General features: G+C 35.9%; 1 pseudogene; it reads left to right on the top strand.

The window, feature by feature from the left end:
• The first annotated feature begins 552 nt into the window (after positions 1-552).
• On the top strand, positions 553-669 carry LOC145256021 (5S ribosomal RNA; annotated as a pseudogene).
• Positions 670-6,462: the final 5,793 nt, after the last annotated feature.

Raw genomic sequence — 6,462 nt, 5'->3', positions numbered from 1 at the left:
GTCAACTTCGATTAACTCCAATAGCCACAATTAATATTACTGTTAGTCTCAACAAGCAAACTCTTTTTTTCCCCGACTCCTCGCGGTCTTCGAAAAAAATTCGTTATTTCTTCAGTCTCCAATTTCTTCTTGTTCTTCTTTCTGTATCTTTATTCGCCGTTTCCTTTTATATTTTTGCCATATCTCTGATTATTCATCTTATCGTCTCTCGTTCCTCCTTTACAACCGAATTTAAATAATGCCGGTCACTAATATGGAGTTCATATATTAGATCCATTGCGCTTTCTGTTTTTCGTATAGTCGGTTCCCCTTATCGCTCGACCACTTTCTCACATTTGAAGCTATTCTCTATCTCTACAAATTCTACTATCATACTGCGGTTATATTTGAGATAGTGAATACCTGTCCCATGTTAGATTTCTTGCTAAGGTATAGAAACGTACCTGCTGTAATTCGGTCGTTTTTTTTTACACTTTCTACTGCTTTGCATCCACCCTCTTTTACAGAGGTGATGTTTCTAGTCTCACTCGTTTCTATAAATGCTATATTGTTATATACGGCATAATCACGTTGACACACCGGTTTTCGTCAGATCACCGAAGTTAAGCAACGTTGAGCCTGGCTAATACCAGATGGGTGACCATTTGGGAATTCTAGGCGCTGTATGTGCTCTCCGCTTATCTCGGCATTGTTTCCAGTCGTCTTGTACCTCAACTTTCCACTGGTATGCAACAATGTTGACTCAGGAGAGGCGTGGTTGGAGATTGCGCAACTCTTGCCACACAAATTTCACACGCAGGCACCCTTACAGTGGGTATCCATAGTCTGTCAAGACTGAAGGAAGCCTTATATTGTTATGTATTCGTTATAGGTGTTTGCTTTCTACGTTCCAGCTGGTTTTGTGTAATGGTCTCCATCACTTCGATGTTTTGATACGTTATTTTAATACAGCTTCGATTCCAGTAGCTTCGTTTCAAAGTATACAGACTTGTAGAACATTTTTCCGCTGATTGCTTTTCAGACTAAGATCAATACCATTCCCCGTTTTTGCGATAATCATGTCTTGTTCTTCTTAGCTTTTTAAATCGTTTCTATTCATGATTTGTCTGGAGCTATTTCGATATATATATATATATATATATATATATATATATATATATATATATATATATATATAACTACTTCATTTACTCACATAAAATTAATATACGAAAGTATAAATTTATGCGTAAACTTTCTTTCTTAGAACTGCACGCCTGTGGAACTCTGTTCCGTCTGCCTGCTTCCCACCGGACTACAACTTGGATGTCTTCAAGTCCAATGTAAACAAATTCCTAATGAACCGCCCCCTTAAGTAAACACTTCATCAAATCTCCACATTAACGTAATGTACTTGCAATAACCCTTATCCCTGAGTGGCTTCCGGGCCTAGATAAATGGTGATCACTGTGTAAAAAAAAAGTATTTATTTCAACAATGCACAATAAGTAGGTAGAGCTAGTTAAGTAACTTATAAATATACATGGCATTTAAGCTACACTGAATATTCCGCGTTTCATCCACTCTAGGATTCTTTAGCCTAAAGAATCCTAGAGTGGATGAAACGCGGAATATTCAGTGTAGCTTAAATGCCATATATATTTATAAGTTACTTAACTAGCTCTACCTACTTATTGTGCATTGTTGAAATAAATACTTTTTTTTTACACAGTGATCACCATATTTAGAAGTTACTATATATATATATATATATATATATATATATATATATATATATATATATATATATATATATAATTTGTTTCGGTTTTCGTTTAACCTCATTCATAATTTTCTATTTTTCTCTATTTTAATTTATTTATCAACATAAAATTAATGAGTTAGTTTTTATTTTATTTTAATTTTATTTTATCTTTATTTTTAAATATTTCCAGGAATATCTGCCTTACACAGAACTAAAATGCTAGTTTTATTTTGGAGTCTTTAACTGTTCCCCGCCCTATCTTTTGCTGATGGAGAGACTTTTTTTATTAAAGGACAAAATCTTCGTAAAATAATTGTCAATATTTATTGTCAATTTAAATAAAATGAACGTACAATCTAGTGGATTTTTTTTTCTTTTGAAACTGATTTTTAATTCAAAATTATTAATCGTTTTACTCAATATTAATATAGCTCTAAGATATCTATACCTATTAAAGTTTGCATTTTATATATATATATATATATATATATATATATATATATATATATATATATATATATATACAGGTGTCCACAAAGTCTGGCTACATTATGTAACCAGACTTTGTGGAAACATCCTCTAGATTATGTAGCCAGACTTTGTGGGCACCCTGTATATATATATATATATATATATATATATATATATATATATATATATATATATATATATATATATATACATGTGTGTGTGTGTGTCCACAAAGTCTGGTTACATAATCTACAGAATGCTTCCGCAAAGTCTGGCTACATAATGTAGCCAGACTTTGTGGACACCCTATATATATATATATATATATATATATATATACATATATGTATATATATATATATTCAGTAAAACGATTCATAATTTTGAATTAAAAATCAGTTTCAAAAGAAAAAAAAATCCACTAGATTGTACGTTCATTTTATTTAAATTGACAATAAATATTGACAAAATCAGTTTGATAAGGAATACAAACAAAATCCAATCTTGTGGATTTTGTTTGTTTTCCTTTTGAAACTGATTTTTAATTCACGATTATGAATCGTTTTACTCAATATTAATATAGCTCTAGGATATATCTATACCTATTGAGCTTATTATATATCTACAGTACAATGAGCACTGTTTTCTTTTAATAGTATTAATGGCAGTCCGGACAGAAAAAGACAAAAAGAGAAAAGGATGGGTATTATGGGATGCCTTTCAAATCATGGCCATGCAGAGGGAGAGTGCTTACAACAACCAAAACCAGTGCACTAAGATATACTGCCACACATGCCCTTGCCATATCAAAGAACCTACCGTTGATTTTATATGTCAGGTCTTTCGGCTTGTGTGCTAATTAAACTTATAAAATACACTTATGATGTTAGGCTGTGTAAGGTGTTAACTTTGATCAAAATTGCCTGTAGCTTCTTTCATTATATAATTTCGATTATCGATTATCGATACTTATCGGAAACATTTCGATGCAAAATCTATGTAAGAACACTCTAAAGCAAATAAAGTACCTTCGTGTTAAATTTCATAAAAATCGGGCCAGCCGTTTTCGAATAAATAGGGAACGAGCTCACACGCACATACACAAACAATGTCCCTTTTATATAACACTAGCGATATATATATATATATTTGAATTTTCAGAATATCAGAGATGATACAATTATTCCCACAGTCACACAACGTCGCAGCTCACATAAGCCATGAAGGCCAACATGTCCATATTCCAAATAGTTCGTTCACTGTTATACATCACATCATAGCAGATGACATCACAAATAACGACGCCATCTATGGCATCAAATAACGTAATATATTGTCATGTCATATCATGGCATATATAACCATAGCAGATGATGCTATATGACGGCATTGCATATGATGTCATAACAAATGCCGTCATCATATTATGGCATAATAAATGACGTCGTACATGATGATGTCATACAGGCAATCATAGCAGGTCATATATGCCATCATAGCAGATGCCGTCATATATTATGGCATAGCAGATGATGTCATATATGACGACGCCATACATGATGTCATTGCAGATATGACGTATAGTTGACCTTACCACGTAGGGTATGGTCAGCTAGTCTTTTATAAGTATTCTCAGTGTTTGTTCACAATATTCGTCATATATGACGTCATAGCAGAATGCACTCTCTTCCGTTTACCTACTTTCCAGCTGACTACAATATGGCCGTTTTCAAGTCCAATGTAAACAAGTTCTTGATGGGTCGTTCCCCTTAAGTAATCCAATTTACCAAATTTACACTTCTAACGATTACTATGGTATTGTCCTTTTGACCACTGTACACTCGTTAATCCTTATCCTCGAGTGACCTCTGGGCCTTGATAAGTGGTTATTCCTTTGTAAAAAAAATTGCAGTATATATGACGCTATATGGCTCTAATGGGTCTGGATTGGGGGTAAACGTCCACTGCAGAAATTCTGCGGTACTGTGTTCCATAGACGTGGAGCTCGTGCAAAGAAACTCTGTTCATGGAAATCCTGCCACCCACTTGTCATATAGAACATCGAAGCACAGAAATTAGGAACCCGGGATTTTTGGAAAATCTACAACAGCGTAGTTAATAATGGACAGTCAATTATTCCCCCACTAACAAACAATCATGAGGTTGCTTGCACGGCAACTGACAAGGCTAATCTGCTTGCCAGTCGGTTTGCCTCAAACTCCACACTGAACTCGGTACACCACTCACTCCCTGATTTTCCTCTGCGAACAGACGCCACACTTGACGACTTGAAAATCACCCCTTCTCAGGTACATGCTATTATAAAAAACCTAGACACCTCTAAAGCATGTGGACCAGATCTCATCCCGGCTGTGCTATTAAAAAAATGCTCTGCCGAGGTTGCTCCAGTTCTGTCCAAACTTTACAATAAATGCCTTAACGAATCTTGTTTTCCCGACTGCTGGAAAACCGCCTCTGTGGTACCAGTCTTCAAGAATTCTGGTGAAAGAACTGACCCACTAAATTATCGCCCCATTAGCCTCCTCCCGCTTTTCGCCAAAATATTTGAGTCCTTAGTTAATAAAGCCCTAGTCCAGCACCTAACAGCTGCTAAACTCTTGACTGACAAACAATATGGATTCAGGCAAGCCCGTTCAACAGCAGATATCTTAACTGTAGTTTCTGAACGTATATACCGTTCATTGGATAAAACAGGGGAGGGTAGAGCGGTGGCCCTTGATATATCTAAGGCTTTTGACAGGGTATGGCACGATGGTCTTCTAAGGAAAATTAGATCATATGGAATCACTGGAAGAATTCATAACGTAATTAAATCCTTCTTAAGTAATAGAAAAATCAAAGTTGTCCTCGACAGACGTACATCCAAACAATATGACATAAATGCGGGAGTGCCTCAGGGGTCTATCCTTGGACCTCTATTGTTCCTGATATTCATAAACGACCTCCCTGATAATATTGTTTCGGAGATGGGTATATTTGCCGATGACACCACTCTCTATAACAGATATGAGGGGAAAACAAATGAACACATATCCAAGAAAATGGCAGAAACACTAGAGGATGACCTCCAATCCGTAGTGGAATGGGGACAAAAATGGTTGGTCTCATTCAATGCTGCTAAGACTAAGCTTGTTTCCTTCAATAACTACAAGAAACCTTCTCTACCACCAATAGCAATGGCCAAGAACACATTGCCTGAAAGTACTTCTTTTAAACTCCTCGGCCTAACGTTTACAGGGAATATGAACTGGAATAGATACATTGAGAGCATTGCCAAGGCTGCTGCAAGGAAGGTTGGCTCCCTCTACCGTGCTAGAAAACTACTTACGCCTGCCAGTATCCTATACCTCTATAAGGCAACCATTCGCCCATGTATGGAGTACTGTTGTCACATCTGGGCTGGTGCATCTGCTGCTTGTCTCTCGCTCCTGGACAGGGTTCAAAAAAGAGTCGCAAACCTGATAGGTCCTGAACTGTCATCTGGGCTTCAACCTCTGTCCCATCGACGAGATGTTGCATCCCTCTGCCTGTTCTACAAATACTTTAATGGTGAATGCTCTGACGAACTGCAAACACTTGTACCTCCCCGACGTAACTACCCCCGACAAACCCGACAAGCTACTAAGTCTCATCCCTTTACAGTGGAGATCCCTAGGTGCAAGAAAGCCTTTTACTCCAATAGTTTCTTCCCCAGAACTGCGGGTCTTTGGAACTCCCTTCCGGGATTCTGCTTTCCCAACTGCAATGATATGCAGAAGTTCAAGTGTAATGTTAACAAACATCTTTCTACTCTTCTCCATTCATAATGACCCCGCTAATTAATTCCCTAATAGTAGCCCCCTGCTTCAAAGTGGCACTGTGCCTTGTTTGGGGTGAAAATTGAATAAAAAAAAAAAAAAATAAAAAAAAGAACAGCTTGGAATTTATAATCCCACTTTTCGACTAGTGTCACATTTCTCGCAATGGGAGAGAAATAAATACCATTTCTCCCTTTCCTCCTTCTTCTCATTATTATTATCGTTATCATTATTATTATTATTATTATTATTATTATCATCAATATTATTATCATTAATATTATTACCATTATTATTATTATTATTATTATTATTATTATTATTATTATTATTACATACCGCTGCTATTTTTGAAGTACCAAATATGTGAGCATGTTTCGTTGTTCTTATTTAGATAACGACTTATAGTTGTTGTTGTTGTTGTTGTTG

This window comes from Euprymna scolopes, chromosome 31 (genome assembly GCF_053919585.1).
Source record: "Euprymna scolopes isolate OS-2025 chromosome 31, ASM5391958v1, whole genome shotgun sequence".
In the NCBI taxonomy this organism is placed as follows: domain Eukaryota; kingdom Metazoa; phylum Mollusca; class Cephalopoda; order Sepiida; family Sepiolidae; genus Euprymna; species Euprymna scolopes.
The sequence above is the reverse complement of the archived record's forward strand: the minus strand, read 5'-3'. Positions and strand labels throughout refer to the sequence as shown.